Source organism: Scyliorhinus canicula, chromosome 20, assembly GCF_902713615.1.
Source record: "Scyliorhinus canicula chromosome 20, sScyCan1.1, whole genome shotgun sequence".
NCBI classification, from domain to species: domain Eukaryota; kingdom Metazoa; phylum Chordata; class Chondrichthyes; order Carcharhiniformes; family Scyliorhinidae; genus Scyliorhinus; species Scyliorhinus canicula.
The window spans coordinates 28,532,926-28,550,725 of NC_052165.1; positions in this window are offsets into that span (position 1 = coordinate 28,532,926).

Genomic DNA, 17,800 nt, shown 5'->3' on the forward strand with positions numbered 1-17,800 from the left:
CCCACGATCGGGGCCCACCGATCGGCTGGCGGGCCTGTGCCGTGGGGGCACTCTTTTTCTTCCGCTTCGCCATGGCCCTCACCATGGCGGGGTGGAAGAGACCCCCCTCCACTGCACATGCGCCGGTATGACATCAGCAGTCGCTGATGCACCAGCGCATGCGTGGAGTTCCGCCAGCCGGCGAAGGCCTTTCGGCCCCCGCTGACGGGGCTCCAAAGGCCGTTCGTGCCGGCCGGCGGAGCGGGAGCCACACCGGCGCTGGCCTAGCCCCTAAAGGTGCGGAGAATTCCACACCTTTGGGGAGTCCCGATGCCGGAGTGGTGCATGCCACTGTCCCGCTGGGACCCCCCGCCCCACCGGGTAGAGGAGAATCCCGGCCCTGTTTTTAATTTAGTTCCGAGTGCCTGATAATCCCCCAACAGGTCTTCTTTCCTAGGCTTGCCGATGTTGTTTGTCCCAATGTGGACCACACCAGCTGTATCCTCCCCCTCTCACTCCAATATCCTTTCAAGCCGGTCAGAGATGTCCCTCATCCTGGCACTGGGCAGGCAACATACAATGCAGGACTCTCGATCCTGCTTGCAAAGGATGCCATCTATCCCCCTAATCATAGAATCCCCTACAACTACCACTTGTCTGCTTGCTCCCCCTACTTGAATGGCCTCCTGTACCATGGTGTAATGGTCGGCTAGCTCATCCTCCCTACAACCCTTTTCTTCTTCCACACAGGGAGCAATTACCTCATACCTATTAGACAAGGTCAAGAGCTGAGGCTCCTCCATTCCTGAATGCAGGATCCCTCGACCTGCCTCACTTGCAGTCACAGCCTGCTGTCCCTGACTGAATTTGAGGTACTTAACCTACGAGGTGTGACCATCTCCTGAAACAATGCGTCCAGGTAACTCTCCCCGTCCTGGATGTGCTGCAGTGTCTGAAGCTCAGACTCCAGCTCATCAACTCTGAGCCGAAGTTCCTCGGGCAACCACCACTTGCAGCAGATGAAGCCACTGCAGCTCGCTATGGAAGTTGCCAGCTCCCACATCATATAGCTATAGCACACCCTGCCGAGCCATTCTACTTAGTTAAGTTTAGTACTGTTCTATTTCAAATTTAACACAGTTTTCTTACCAGCCAATCAGATCACAGCTTTCATGTGACATCACCGTTTCATTTTTTTCAGCTCAGTGAAATCCCCGAGGTGCCTGACTGCTCCCTGGAAACAAGGCTGCAAATCCCCGAGGTAGAACATAGAACATAGAACAATACAGCGCAGTACAGGCCCTTCGGCCCTCAATGTTGCACCGACATGGAAAAAACTAAAGGCCATCTAACTACACTATGCCATTATCATCCATATGCTTATCCAATAAACTTTTAAATGCCCTCAATGTTGGCGAGTTCACTACTGTTGCAGGTAGGGCATTCCACGGCCTCACCACTCTTTGCGTAAAAAACCCACCTCTGACCTCTGTCCTATATCTATTACACCTCAATTTAAGGCTATGTCCCCTCGTGCTAGCCACCTCCATCCGCGGGAGAAGGCTCTCGCTGTCCATCCTATCTAACCCTCTGATCATTTTGTATGCCTCTATTAGGTCACCTCTTAACCTTCTTCTCTCTAACGAAAACAACCTCAAGTCCATCAGCCTTTCCTCATAAGATTTTCCCTCCACACCAGCCAACATCCTGGTAAATCTCCTCTGCACCCGTTCCAAAGCTTCCACGTCCTTCCTATAATGAGGCGACCAGAACTGTACGCAATACTCCAAATGCGGCCGTACTAGAGTTTTGTACAACTGCAACATGACCTCATGGCTCCGGAACTCAATCCCTCTACCAATAAAGGCCATCACACCATAGGCCTTCTTCACAACCCTATCAACCTGGGTGGCAACTTTCAGGGATCTATGTACATGGACACCGAGATCCCTCTGCTCATCCACACTACCAAGAATTTTACCATTAGCCAAATATTCCTTATTCCTGTTATTCTTTCCAAAGTGAATCATCTCACACTTCTCCACATTAAACTCCATTTGCCACCTCTCAGCCCAGCTCTGCAGCTTATCTATGTCCCTCTGTAACCTGCAACATCCTTCCGCACTGTCTACAACTCCACCGACTTTAGTGTCGTCTGCAAATTTACTTACCCATCCTTCTGCGCCCTCCTCTAGGTCATTTATAAAAATGACAAACAGCAACGGCCCCAGAACAGATCCTTGTGGTACGCCACTCGTAACTGAACTCCATTCTGAACATTTCCCATCAACCACCACTCTCTGTCTTCTTTCAACTAGCCAATTTCTGATCCACATCTCTAAATCACCCTCAATCCCCAGCCTCCGTATTTTCTGCAATAGCCGACCGTGGGGAACCTTATCAAACGCTTTACTGAAATCCATATACACCACATCAACTGCTCTACCCTCGTCCACCTGTTCAGTCACCTTCTCAAAGAACTCGATAAGGTTTGTGAGGCATGACCTACCCTTCACAAAACCATGCTGACTATCCCTAATCATATTATTCCTATCTAGATGATTATAAATCGTATCTTTTATAATCCTCTCCAAGACTTTACCCACCACAGACGTTAGGCTCACCGGCCTATAGTTACCGGGGTTATCTCTACTCCCCTTCTTGAACAAAGGGACCACATTTGCTATCCTCCAGTCCTCTGGCACTATTCCTGTAGCCAATGATGACCTAAAAATCAAAGCCAAAGGCTCAGCAATCTCTTCCCTGGCTTCTCAGAGAATCCTAGGATAAATCCCATCAGGCCCCGGGGACTTATCTATTTTCACCTTGTCCAGAATTGCCAACACTTCTTCCCTACGCACCTCAATGCCATCTATTCTAATAGCCTGGGTCTCAGCATTCTCCTCCACAATATTATCTTTTTCCTGAGTGAATACTGATGAAAAGTATTCATTTAGTATCTCGCTTATCTCCTCAGCCTCCACACACAACTTCCCACCACTGTCCTTGACTGGCCCTACTCTTACCCTAGTCATTCTTTTATTCCTGACATACCTATAGAAAGCTTTTGGGTTTTCCTTGATCCTACCTGCCAAAGACTTCTCATGTCCCCTCCTTGCTCGTCTTAGCTCTCTCTTTAGATCCTTCCTCGCTTCCCTGTAACTATCAAGCACCCCAACTGAAACTTCACGCCTCATCTTCACATAGGCCTCCTTCTTCCTCTTAACAAGAGATTCCACTTCTTTGGTAAACCACGGTTCCCTTGCTCTACCCTTTCCTCCCTGTCTGACTGGTACATACTGATCAAGAACACGCAATAGCTGTTCCTTGAACAAGCTCCACATATCCAGTGTGCCCAACCCTTGCTGCCTACTTCTCCAACCTACACATCCTAAGTCATGTCTAATGGCATCATAATTGCCCTCCCCCCAGCTATAACTCTTGCCCTGCGGGCTATACTTATCCCTTTCCATCACTAATGTAAAGGTCACCGAATTGTGGTCACTGTCTCCAAAGTGTTCACCTATCTCCAGATCTAACACCTGGTCTGGTTCATTACCCAAAACCAAATCCAAAGTGGCCTCACCTCTTGTTGGCCTGTCAACATATTGTGTCAGAAAACCCTCCTGCACACATTGTACAAAGAACGACCCATCCAATGTACTCGAACTATATCTTTTCCAGTCAATATTAGGAAAGTTAAAGTGTCCCATAACAACTACCCTGTTACTTTCGCTCTTTTCCAGATTCATCTTCGCCATCCTTTCCTCTACATCTCTAGAACTACAGTAGTCCCCCGTTATACCGCGCTCCGCAATACCGCGGTTTGCGATATACCGCGGGGGGGCTGATGGACCCCAACTGTCAGTTGTGTCAATTTCAGCGGCCGGCTCGGGAGAAGGAAGCTGCTCTCACTGAAATAATCAGCCCGCCGCTGAAATTGACACTGCCCGCTGCTCTCTCCCTCCAATCCAACTTTTAAGTTTTAATGTTTCTGATTAGAGGGAGAGAGCAGCAGGCAGTGTCAATTTCAGCGGCCAGCTGATTGTTTCAGTGAGAGAGCAGTTTCCCTCTCCGGATCAAAGTGAGCCGTCCGCTGAAATTGACACTGCCGGCTGCTCTCCCCTCCAATCAGAAACATTAAAACTTAAAAGTTGGATTGGAGGGAGAGAGCAGCGGGCAGTGTCAATTTCAGCGGCCGGCTCACGTTGATCCAGAGAGGGAAGCTGCTCTCACTGAAACAATCAGCTGGCCGCTGAAATTGACACTGCCGAGGGGGGGGGGGGTGTTGGGGGGGGGGAGAAGGGAGGGGGGGGGTGTTGGGGGGGGGAGAAGGGAGGGGGGCGGGTGTTGGGGGGGGAGAAGGGGGGGGAGAAGGGGGGGGAGAAGGGGGGGGAGAAGGGGGGGGGAGAAGGGAGGGGGCGGGGTGTTGGGGGGGGGGAGAAGGGAGGGGGCGGGTGTTGGGGGGGGGAGAAGGGAGGGGGCGGGTGTTGGGGGGGGGAGAAGGGAGGGGGCGGGTGTTGGGGGGGGAGAAGGGAGGGGGCGGGTGTTGGGGGGGGAGAAGGGAGGGGGCGGGTGTTGGGGGGGAAGAAGGGAGGGGGGCGGGTGTTGGGGGGGGAGAAGGGAGGGGGCGGGTGTTGGGGGGGAGAAGAGAAGAGGGGGGGCGGGTGTTGGGGGGGAGAAGAGGGGGGAGAAGAGAGGGGAGGGGAGAAGAGGGGGGGAGAAGAGGGGGGGAGAAGGGGGGGAGAAGGGGGGGGGGAGAAGAAGGGAAAAGGGGGGGAGAAGAGAGGGGGAGAGGAGGGGGGGAGAGGAGGGGGGGAGAGGAGGGGGGGGAGGGGGGGGGGAGGAGGGGGGGAGAGGAGGGGGGGAGAAAGGGGGGAGAAGAGAGGGGGAGAGGAGGGGGGGGGTGAGGAGGGGGGGAGAGGAGGGGGGGAGAGGAGGGGGGGAGAGGAGGGGGGTGTTGGGGGGCGGGTGTTGGGGGGGAGAAGAGGGGGGCGGGTGTTGGGGGGGGAGAAGAGGGGGGGGGGTGTTGGGGGGGAGAAGAGGGGGGGGGGTGTTGGGGGGGGAGAAGAGGGGGGGGGGGTGTTGGGGGGGGAGAAGAGGGGGGCGGGTGTTGGGGGGAGAAGAGGGGGGGCGGGTGTTGGAGGGGGGTGTTGGAGGGGGGTCGGGTGTTGGGGGGGTGTTGGGGGGGTGGGGTGTTGGGGGGGCGGGTGTTGGGGGGGAGAGGAGGGGGGGCGGGGTGTTGGGGAGGAGAGGGGGGGGCGGGTGTTGGGGGGGAGAGGAGGGGGGGGGCGGGTGTTGGGGGGGAGAGGAGGGGGGGCGGGGTGTTGGGGGGGGAGAGGAGGGGAGGCGGGTGTTGGGGGGGAGAGGAGGGGGGGGCGGGTGTTGGGGGGGAGAGGAGGGGGGGCGGGTGTTGGAGGGGGGGTGTTGGGGGGGTGTTGGGGGGGGTCGGGTGTTGGGGGGGGGGTGTTGGGGGGGGTCGGGTGTTGGGGGGAGAGGAGGGGGGGCGGGTGTTGGGGGGAGAGGAGGGGGGGCGGGTGTTGGGGGGGGAGAGGAGGGGGGGCGGGTGTTGGGGGGGGAGAGGAGGGGGGGCGGGTGTTGGGGGGGGAGAGGAGGGGAGGCGGGTGTTTGGGGGGGAGAGGAGGGGGGGCGGGTGTTGGGGGGGAGAGGAGGGGAGGCGGGTGTTGGGGGGGAGAGGAGGGCGGCGGGTGTTGGGGGAGAGGAGGGGGGGCGGGTGTGGGGGGGAGAGGAGGGGGGGCGGGTGTTGGGGGGCGGAGAGGAGGGGGGCGGGTGTGGGGGGACCCCCCCTGCGGGTGTGGGGGGGGACCCCCCTGCGGGTGTGGGGGAGGACCCCCCTGCGGGTGTGGGGGAGACCCCCCTGCGGGTGTGGGGGAGACCCCCCTGCGGGTGTGGGGGAGACCCCCCTGCGGGGGCGAGCCGGAGGGTGTTGGGGGGGTAGAGGGGGCGAGCCGGAGGGTGTGGGGCGAGAGGGGTCTAGTTGGAGGATGTGGGGGGAGAGGGGGCAAGCCGGACGGAAAAAAAAGAAATTGACACTGCCGGCTGCTCTCTCCCTCCAATCAGAAACATTAAAACTTAAAAGTTGGATTGGAGGGAGAGAGCAGCGGGCAGTGTCAATTTCAGCGGCCGGCTGATTATTTCACTGAGAGCAGCTTCTCTCCGGATCAAAGTGAGCCGGCCGCTGAAATTTTAATTGGATCCACGATGGGGGTTTTAAATTTATTTAAAAATCTATGCTAGCGCTTCCCATTGTGAGTCTACGGGGGTCTGACCTCTCCCCCGTCCCCCCCCCCCCCCCCCCCCCCCCCCCCCCCCCCCCCCTAGACACTCAATGGGAAGCGCTAGCATAGATTTTTAAATAAATTTAAAACCCCCATCATGGATATCCGCGGCTCGGTTACAACGCGGGTGGTGGTCTTGGACCCCAACACCCGCGTTATAAAGGGGGACTACTGTATTAGGTGGCCTATAGAAAACTCCCAGCAGTGTGACCTCTCCTTTCCTGTTTCTAACCTCAGCCCATACTACCTCGGAAGAAGTGTCCCCATCTTGCATCCTTTCTGCCACCGTAATACTGTCCTTGACTAGCAGCGCCACACCTCCCCCTCTTTTGCCCCCTTCTCTGACCTTACTAAAGCACCTAAACCCCGGAACCTGCAACAACCATTCCTGTCCCTGCTCTATCCATGTCTCTGAAATGGCCACAACATCGAAGTCCCAGGTACCAACCCATGCTGCCAGTTCCCCTACCTTATTTCGTATACTCCTGGCATTGAAATAGACACACTTCAAACCACCGACCTGAACACTGCCGCCCTCCTGCGAAGTCAAATCTGTGCTCTTGACCTCTCTACTCTCAATCTCTCGCACCCCAAAACTACAATCCAGGTTCCCATGCCCCTGCTGAATTAGTTTAAACCCCCCCAAAGAGTATTTGAGTAGGTTTATATACTCACCGCTCCGATGCTTCGCCCTCCGAGACGGCTCCCTGGAAAAGATGTGTGGGTTAGGTGGATTGGCCATGATGAAAAAATTGCCCTTTCGTGTCCAAAATGTTAGGTGGGTTACTGGGTTACAGGGATAGGGTGGAGGAGTGGGCTGAAGTAGGCTGCTCTTTCCAAGGGCCAGTGCAGACTCGATGGGCTGAATGGTGTCCTTCTGCACTGTAAATTCTATGATTCTTCAGGCTAAAACAGACAGACAGCCTAGAATTAAAAGTGTACAAACATAATGGCTTAATTTATTAAAACAGCTTCTTCAGGTTCTGCTTCTTTTTGCTTTTATTTTTTCATTGCATCACTGGCAAAGCCACCATTTGTTGCCCATTTCAAATATCCCTTGAACAGAGGGGCTTTCTGGGTCCTGTTAGAGGCCAGGGCAGTTAAGAACCAACTACACTGCTGCGTGTCTGTGTCTGGAGTCACATTTGATCCAGACCAGATAAGAATGGAAGATTCCCTTCACTGAAAGGGGTTTTTAAAACAATCAATGTTGGTTTCACGGTCACAAACTAGCTTTATACATCATGGGCAAAATTCTCTGACCCCCAGCAGGGTCGGAGAATCGCCTGGGGGCAGCGCCGGCTCTAGGGTTGCTGGCGCCCCGGGCAAGCTGAACTTCGGCGCCCTTGGGGGGGGGGGGGGCTGAGGGGGGCGGGGGGCGGGGCCGGGGGGGGGCGGGGCCGGGGGGGGGCGGGGCGGGGCCGAGGGGGGGGGGGCCGAGGGGGGTGGGGCCGAGGGGGGGGCCGAGGGGGGGGGGCAGGGGGGGGGGCGAGGGGGGGACGCGGGGTCGAGGGGGGGGCGGGGTCGAGGGGGGGCGGGGCCGAGGCGGGGCGGGGCCGGGGAGGGGCGGGGGGCGAGGCCGAGGAGGGGCGGGGGGGGCGAGGCCGAGGGGTGGCGCACCCGAGGGGGGGGCGGACCCGAGGGGGGGCGGGGGGGGGCGGACCCGAAGGGGGGGCGGACCCGGGGGGGCGGGGGGGGCGGACCCGAGGGGGGGGGCGGGGGGGGGGGAGGACCCGAAGGGGGGGCGGACCCGAGGGCGGGGCGCGGGGGGCGGACCCGAGAGGGGGGCGGACACGCGGGGGGGCGGACCCGAGGGCGGGGCGGGGGGGGCAGACCCGAGGGCGGGGCGGGGGGGGCGGACCTGAGGGCGGGGCGGGGGGGCGGACCCGAGGGCGGGGCTGGGGGACTGAGCGGGGGGGCGGACCGAGCCGGGGGGCCGCCCTGGGGGCGGGCGGCCACCGCGCATGCGCTGGTTGGCACCGGCCCAACTGCGCATGCGCGGGACCCGAGTCTCTGGCGCCCCCGAGCACATGGCGCCCCGGGCAGTCGCCCGAGTTGCCGGTGCCTTGAGCCGGCCCTGCCTGGGGGGCACCTAAAATCCCGCCCCCGCCGTGGCAGAGATTCTCCGCCACCCGGGAAGTGGCGGAGGCAGGAATCTCGCCACTCCGATCGGAGAGGCCCCTGCGGTGATTCTCCGGCCCGGATGGGCCGAAGTCCCGCCGCTGGGAGGTCTCTCCCGCCGCTGAGGTTTAAATCACCTCTGGAACGGCGGGATCAGCGGCGCGAGCGGGCCCCGGGATCGAACCCGGGATCGAACCTCGGGGGGTGCCCCCACGGTGGCCTGGCCCGCGACTGGGGCCCCCCGCTCAGACTCCGGTCCAGTGCATTGGCTGCACTATTTTCCTCCGCGCCCGCAACAGCCTTCGCCATGGCGGAAGCGGAAGAGAACCCCACATCGCGCATGCGCCGACAGTGAGGTCAGCGGCCAGCTGCCGCTGACCTCTCTGCCGGCGCATGCGCCGACTGGCGAAAGCCTTTCGGCCAGCCCCGCTGCCGGGGGCGCCGATTTTTTGCGCCAGTCTTCTGGTGGCAACCGCTCCGGCGCGGGGCTGGCCCCCAAAGGTGCGGAGAATTCCCCACCTTTGGGGAGGTGCGACCCCTGAGTGGTTGGCGCCACTCCCCTACTCCGGGACCCTCCGTCACGCCGGGTAGGGGAGAATGCCGCCCCATGTTTTTAAAAATAAATTTAGAGTATCTATTTATTTTTTTTCCAATTAAGGGGCAATTTAGCGTGGCCAATCCACCTAATCTGCACATCTTTGGGTTGTGGGGGTGAAACCCACGCAGACACGGGGAGAATGTAAAAACACCACATGGACAGTGACCCAGATCCGGGTATTCGAAAGCCAGGTTCTCAGCGCCGTATTCCCCTGGCTAACCACTGCGCCACGTGCTGCCCTCCACCATGTTTTGTTTGTTGAATTTAAATTCTACCAGCTTTCATGGTGGGATCATGACCCATTTCCCCAGAGAAGTCAGCTGGGCCTCTGGATTACTAGCCCAGTGATTTTACCACTGCACCACCATCTTCTGCTTGCACACCCTCTGCTGGTACAACTCTCTATGGTAGCTTCAATTGAACAAGCTATACATTGCGGATTCCGGCATTGAGTGACTGTGTAGAATTTGAATCTTCTCCCTATGTCTATGTGGGTTTCCTGCGGGTGCTCTGGTTTTCTCCCACAGGTCAAAGGTGAATAGGTTAGGTGGATTGGCCATGGTAAATTGCCCCTTAGTATGCAAAGATGAGCAGGTTAGGTGGGGTTACGAGGATAGGGCGAGGGCATGAGCCTAGGCAGAGTGCTCTTTTGGGGGTCGGTGCAGACTTGAGGGGCTGATTGGCCTCCTTCTGTAACGATTTTATGATTCCATAATTGCAAAACACCAATACAGCACAAATACTAGATTTTAAGTTTTAACCAACCAAATACCACAGTATTTGGTAGAATCTTTAACCCAGAAATTCCAGCTGGCAATATTTGCAGAAAAATACTTTGAATAGTTGCAATGCATGCTTTTTTGCATTATTTTTGTGGAGAACAATCCATTTAAAGTAAATAAAGAACATCTGTGTTAAACTAATGGACAAAGACATCTCATAATAATGAGTTAAGTGTTTAATTGCTCATTTTAGTAATAAGTGACTAAGAGTAATTACTACTGGTATTTTAGAAGACTTCAAGGGAGTTAAGATCAACTTACAAAACTGGGTGAAATGTAAGGTTGATATTTGATGAGCAGGTGATACAGATTTATTACTGAACGAACTGTAGCCTATGGTTGAATTGCAATATTAATTCAAAATTTAATGATTCTTCCTGCAAATTTTTGACTATTTGAAACAGCAAACTTGATCCAATTTTTCTTACAGAGCAAAAGAGCGTAAAATCTTGGTTATGGCAGAATGGCTATCTGTCATCAATAAACATTGGGGCACCACTAACTGGAAGAAACTGGTGGCTACTACTCAATGATCAGAAACCACTATTAATTAAACTGATTGACTAGAGGAGCATTTAATTTTCCATAGTGATGGTTTCTATACAAAATATTGATGATATTGGCTATCAACAGAATCGTGATAACATAATTCTGCTATTACACAGTGGCGTGGTAACATAAACGAGTAATTCTTAACAAAAGAGATTTGATCAAAGCTTTCAAGATATTAAGAGGAACAGATAAAGTAGATAGGGTGAAACAATTTCCACAGGTTGGGTAGCTTTTGACTAGAGTACAGTCTAAAATAAGAACCAGATCCTTCGCGAGTGAAAATTGGAAACACTTCTTCAAACAAAGGGTGATAGAAGTTTGGAACTCTCTTTTGCAAACAACAATTAATGTCAGATCAATTGTTAACTTAAAACCGAGGTAGATATATTTCCGTCAGTCAATGGTATTAAGGAATTTAGGGTAAAGGCAGGCAGAGGAGTAAGGTTACAGATCAACCATGATCCCATTGAATAGTGGAACAGACACAAAGGGTTGAATAGCCTCCTTCTGTTCCTATGTTTCTTTGCTACCTATTCAACAAGTAAAATTCTGTGAATTCCATGACTTTTCCCAGTAGTTCAGGTGCCATTTAGTGTGTGTGTGTATATAATGTGTGTGTGTGACTTGAATAGAGCTTGTTCAAGTGGAAAATCCCATGATGGAGCAATCTCTGCAGTACATTGTGTTCTGTCACTTGCTGAGGATGGAAGAAACAAACAAAAACTATTCATCTAAATGTGTGTTAAGAACAATAGAAATCCTACAAAGAAATAAGAGGATCAAAACAACCCAGAACAACAACAGCCAATCTTGTCAGTGCAGACTCAATTCGAACAAAGAGTCGACAAACGGTACAGTATAATGCTGCTAGTATTTCATCAGGCTCTTCTTCCATTAAGCAAGAAACACCTAAAAACATTTTACATTAAAATTGTTCAGCAGAATACTTATAGCTTAAAAAATGGTGAGAGATTTGAGTCTCCTGTTGTTTTTAAATGAAATTTACTTAAAATGATCGCAAGGTGAAATTTTTACAAAAGCACATTCAAATAATAATTCATAAGAACATAAGAACTAGGAGCAGGAGTAGGCCATCTGGCCCCTTGAGCCTGCTCCACCATTCAATGAGATCATGGCTGATCTTTTGTGGACTCAGCTCCACTTTCCGGCCCGAACACCATAACCCTTAATCCCTTTATTCTTCAAAAAACTATCTATCTTTACCTTAAAAACATTTAATGAAGGAGACTCAACTGCTTCACTGGGCAAGGAATTCCATAGATTCACAACCCTTTGGGTGAAGAGGTTCCTCCTAAACTCAGACCTAAATCTACTTCCCCTTATTTTGAGGCTATGTCCCCTAGTTCTGCTTTCACCCGCCAGTGGAAACAACCTGCCCGCATCTATCCTATCTATTCCGTTCATAATTTTATATGTTTCTATAAGATCCCCCCGCACCCTTCTAAATTCCAATGAGTACCATCATAGTTTATCATAGAATTTACAGTGCAGAAGGAGGCCATTTGGCCCATCGAGTCTCCACCGGCTCTTGGAAAGAGCACCCTACCCAAGGTCAACACCTCCACCCAATCCCCATAACCCAGTAACCCCACCCAACACTAAGGGCAATTTTGGACACTAAGGGCAATTTATCATGGCCAATCCACCTAACCTGCACATCTTTGGACTGTGGGAGGAAACCAGAGCTCCCAGAGGAAACCCACGCACACACAGGGAGGATGTGCAGACCCGTGCAGACAGTGACCCAAGCCGGAATCGAACTGGGGACCCTGGAGCTGTGAAGCAATTGTGCTATCCACAATGCTACCGTGCTGCCCCAGTCTACTCAACCTCTCCTCGTAATCCAACTCCTTCAGCTCTGGGATTAACCTAGTGAATCTCCTCTGCACACCCTCCAGTGCCAATATGTCCTTTCTCAAGTAAGGAGACCAAAACTGAACACAATACTCCAGGTGTGGCCTCATTAACACCTTATACAATTGCAGCATAGCCTCCCTAGTCGTAAACTCCATCCCTCTAGCAATGAAGGACAAAATTCCATTTGCCTTCTTAATCTCCTGTTGCACCTGTAAACCAACTTTCTGTGACTCATGCACTAGCACACCCAGGTCCCTCTGCACAGCAGCATGCTTTAATATTTTATCATTTAAATAATAATCCCGTTTGCTGTTATTCCTACCAAAATGGATAACCTCACATTTGTCAACATTGTATTCCATCTGCCAGCCCCTAGCCCATTCACTTAACCTATACAAATCCCTCTGCAGACTTCCAGTATCTTCTGCACTTTTCGCTTTACCACTCATCTTAGTGTCATCTGCAAACTTGGACACTAGCTACTGATTGCCAACCAGAGAAACACCCATTAATCCCCACTCTTTGCTTTCTATTAATTAACCAATCCTCTATCCATGCTACTACTTTACCCTTAATGCCATGCATCTTTATCTTATGCAGCAACCTTTTGTGTGGCAACTTGTCAAAGGCTTTCTGGAAATCCAGATATACCACATCCATTGGCTCCCCGTTATCTACTGCACTGGTAATGTCCTCAAAAAATTCCACTAAATTAGTTAGGCACGACCTGACCTTTATGAACCCATGCTGCGTCTGCCCAATGGGACAATTTCTGTCCAGATGCCTCGCTATTTCTTCCTTGATGATAGATTCCAGCACCTTCCCTACTACTGAAGTTAAGCTCACTGGCCTATAATTACCCGTTCTCTGCCTACCTCCTTTTTTAAACAGTGGTGTCACGTTTGCTAATTTCCAATCCACCAGGACCACCCCAGAGTCTAGTGAATTCTGGTAAATTTTCACTAGTGCATTTGCAATTTCCCTAGCCATCTCTTTTAGCACTCTGGGCCAGGAGACTTGTCCACCTTTAGCCCCATTAGCTTGCCCATCACTACCTCCTTAGTGATAACAATCCTCTCAAGGCCCTCACCTGTCATAGCCTCATTTATATCAGTCACTGGCATGTTATTTGTGTCTTCCACTGTGAAGACCGACCCAAAAAACCTGTTCAGTTCCTCAGCCATTTTCTCATCTCCCATTATTAAAACTCCCTTTTCATCCTCTAAAGGACCAATATTTACCTTAGCCACTCTTTTTTGTTTTATATATTTGTAGAAACTTTTACTGTCTGTTTTTATATTCTGAGCAAGTTTACTCTCATACTCTATCTTACTCTTCTTTATAGCTTTTTTAGTAGCTTTCTGTTGCCCCCTAAAGATTTCCCAGTCCTCTAGTCTCCCACTAATCTTTGCCACTTTGTATGCTTGTTCCTTCAATTTGATACTCTCCCTTATTTCCTTAGATATCCCCGGTCGATTTTCCCTCTTTCTACCGTCCTTCCTTTTTCTTGGTATAAACCTTTGCTGAGCACTGTGAAAAATCGCTTGGAAGGTTCTCCACCGTTCCTTAACTGTTTCACCATAAAGTCTTTGCTCCCAGTCTACCTTAGCTAGTTTCTTGTATTAATGGGGTTGGTTTAGCACACTGGGCTAAATCGCTGGCTTTTAAAGCAGACCAAGCAGGCCAGCAGCATGGTTCAATTCCCGTACCAGCCTCCCCGGACAGGCGCCGGAATGTGGCAACTAGGGGCTTTTCACAGTAACTTCATTGAAGCCTACTCGTGACAATAAGCGATTTTCATTTCATTTCATTTCCTTCCGAGAGGATCCCTAACTATGAGATCATGAATCAATCCTGTCTCATTACACAGGACAAGATCTAGGACCGCGTGTTCCCTCGTAGGTTCCATTACATACTGTTCTAGGAAACTATCGCGGATACATTCTATAAACTCTTCCTCAAGGCTGCCTTGACCGACCTGGTTAAACCAATCGACATGTAGATTAAAATCCCCCATGAGAACTGCTGTACCATTTCTACATGCATCAGTTATTTCTTTGTTTATTGCCTGCCCCACCATAATGTTACTATTTGGTGGCCGATAGACTACTCCTATCAGTGACTTTTCCGCCTTACTATCCCTGATTTCCACCCAAATAGATTCAACCTTATCCTCCATAGTACCGATGTCATCCCTTACTATTGCCCGGATGTCATCCTTAAATAACAGAGCTACACCACCTCCCTTACCATCCACTCTGTCCTTCCGAATAGTTTGATACCCTTGGATATTTAACTTCCAGTCGTGACCATCCTTTAACCATGTTTCAGTAATGGCCACTAAATCATAGTCCTTCACGATGATTTGCACCATTAACTCATTTACTTTATTCCGAATACTACGAGCATTCTGGTAAAGTACACTTATGTTGTCTTTTTTACCTCTGTTTTTAATCTTAACATCTCCAGTTTTATTCCTTTTAATATTACAGGGCCTATTCACTGAGCTCCCCTCAGTCATTATACCTTGTACTGTCGCCCTTTTTGATTTTTGACTTTGGCCTCTCTGCCTTACACTTTCCCCCTTACTTCCTTTTGCTTCTGTCCCTGTTTTACTACCTTCCAACTTCCTGCATCTAAAACTGTAAGGCTGTCAGTTATTTTTACTTAACAAACTGCTCGAAGATATTTTTTGCATTAGGATTGCATGCGAGTATAAATCACGTGACGTCTAACAATTATTAATGCAATAACTTCAGACAGAGAAAACCTTGAGAGTCCATCGACAGGTTTTATGTTTATAGTAATCCTGTCTATTGTTAATAACTTTGGAATTCTTTGAAGTTCTTTGAGGATGTAACACGCAAGGTGAATAAAGGGAACCAGTAGATATATTGTATTTAGATTTCCAAGAGACATTCAGTGAGGAACCACATAAAAAGTTATGACACAGGGCAATTGAGGGATATATCAGCCTGGATAGACGCTGGAGATGTTGTCTTATGAGGAAATGTTGAGCAAATTGGGCCAATACCCATTAGAGTTTAGAAGAATGAAAGGTTCTTATTAAAATAAGTAAGATTCTGAGTGAGCTTGACAGCTTTGGTGCAAAGATAACGTTTCTCTTATGGGAAATAGATCTAAGGGACCACAGGTTAAAAATAAGAAGTATTCCATTTCAAACAGAGATGAGGAGGAATTTCTTCTCACAGGGGGTCAGTATTCTTTGAAATTCTCTTCTTTATAGACAGTGGAGGCTGGGTCATTGAATATATCCAAGGTTAAGTTCAACAGATTTTTAACCTGGAAGGGGTCAAGGATCACAGGGAGCAGGCAGGAGAGTGGAGTTAAGGCCACAATCAGATCAACCATGATCTTATTAAGAATCGGATTAATGGGTCAAATATTATTCTTGTTCCTATTTCTTATGAACTTAATGATACCATGTTGTGTTGTCTTCAGCCACTGTGATTTCATGTTGCCTGACAACTTGCTTGTATATCAGGTAATGAGGATTCAATTAAGTTTCTTTTTTTAATAAACATTTTATTGAGGCATTTTTTGGTATTATAACAACAACACAATAAGCAATGTACATGAAACTATAAACATAGTGCAAAAGCCGTCTCCCTCCCTTACAGGTCCCCCCTTTATTAACCCCCTACTCAAGCTAAACTAACCCCCCCCCCTTCTGCTGACGATTAATTTTCCGCGAAGAAGTCGACAAATGGTTGCCACCTCCGGGCGATCCCTAACAGTGACCCTCTCAAGGCGAACTTGATTTTCTCCAAACAGAGATAGCCAGGTCTCCGACTTCGGGGGCTTTGAGTTCCTCCAAGCTAATAGTATTCGTCTCCGGGCTACCAGGGAAGCAAAGGCCAGAACGTCTGCCTCTTTCTCCTCCTGGATTCCCGGGTCTTCCGACACCCCGAAAATCGCCACCTCTGGACTCAGCGCCACCCTTGTTTTTAACACTGTGGACATGACATCTGCAAACCCCTGCCAAAATCCCGTAAGATTCGGACATGCCCAGGACATGTGGACATGGTTCGCTGGTCTTCCCCCACATTTTGCACACCTGTCTTCCACCCTAAAGAATCTGCTCATCCAGGCCATGTCATGTGAGCCCAGTGAATGACCTTAAATTGTATCAGGCTGAGCCTGGCACATGTTGTGGACGCGTTGACTCAACTCAATGCGTCCGCCCATAGACTATCCTCCATCTCTCCTCCTAGCTCCTCCTCCCACTTGCGCTTCAGCTCCTCGGTCTGCGTCTCCTCTGACCCCATAAGTTCCTTGTAAATGTCCGAGATGCTCCCTTCTCCTCCCCACTCTCTGGAAACTACCCTGTCCTGAATCCCCCTTAGCGGTAGGAGCTGGAAGGTTGACACCTGGGGCGAAATTCTCCGACCCCACGCAGGGTCGGAGAATCGGCCGGCAGCGGCGTTAATCCCGCTCCCGCAGGGTTTTTTATTCTCTGACCGGCCAAAAACCGGCGTTGTGCAAATCCCGCCGGCAGCCTTTGAAAACAGCTGGCGCCGGCGGTATTTCATTATATTTTTGTTTCAACAAATCTCCGGCCCGGATGGGCCGAAGTCCCGCCGACGTGGCCACGGGTCACGTCGGCGAAAAACAGAGTAGCTTTAAAACGGCGTCAACCATTGATGATGGTTGACGCCGTTCAGTGTCCGAGTGTGGGGCGGGGGGCGAGTGGGGGGGGGGGGGGGCGAGTGGGGGGGGGGGGGCGAGTGTGGGGGGGGGCGAGTGTGGGGGGGGCGAGTGTGGGGGGGGCGAGTGCGGGGGGGGGGGCGAGTGCGGGGGGGGGCGAGTGCGGGGGGGGGGGCGAGTGCGGGGGGGGGGCGAGTGCGGGGGGGGGGGCGAGTGCGGGAGGGAGGGAGAGAGGGGAGGGAGGGAGGGATGGATTGCGGCATTGAGAGGAGAGGAGAGGAGAGGGGGGTTACGGCGTTGAGTTGAGAGGGAGGGAGGGGGTTGCGGCGTTGAGTTGAGAGGAGAGGAGAGGGGGGGTACCGGCGTTGAGAGAGGGGGGCGGCGTTGGAGGGGGTAGGGGTGGTATGGGGGGTTGAGGTAGGGGGCAGCGGCGTGCAGAGGGGGGGGGCGACGGATGGCCGGGACCAACGCACCGTCGCCCCCTCTGCACGCCGCTGCCCCTACCGCAACCCCCCCTCACAACCCCTACCCCCTCCAACGCCCCTACCCCCTCACCACCCCTACCCCCTCACCACCCCTACCCCCTCACCACCCCTACCCCCTCCCCACCACCACTACCCCCCTCCCCACCACCCCTACCCCCCTCTCAATGCCGCAACCCCCCCCCCTCTCAACGCCGCAACCCCCCACCCTCCACTAACGGAGGAAGGAAAGGGGAGGAGGAAGGAATGGGGGGAGGACGAGAGAGGGTGGGTGTGTGGGTACCGGCTTTCAGACGCAGGGTTCCCCCCCCTCAACGCAGGGTCCCCCCCCCCCTCCTCCGGTACACTCACACACCCCCCCCTCTCAACGCCGGTACCCACAACCCCTCCCCCTCCCTCTGAAGGCCGGTACCCCCCCCCTCCCTCTGAAGGCCGGTACCC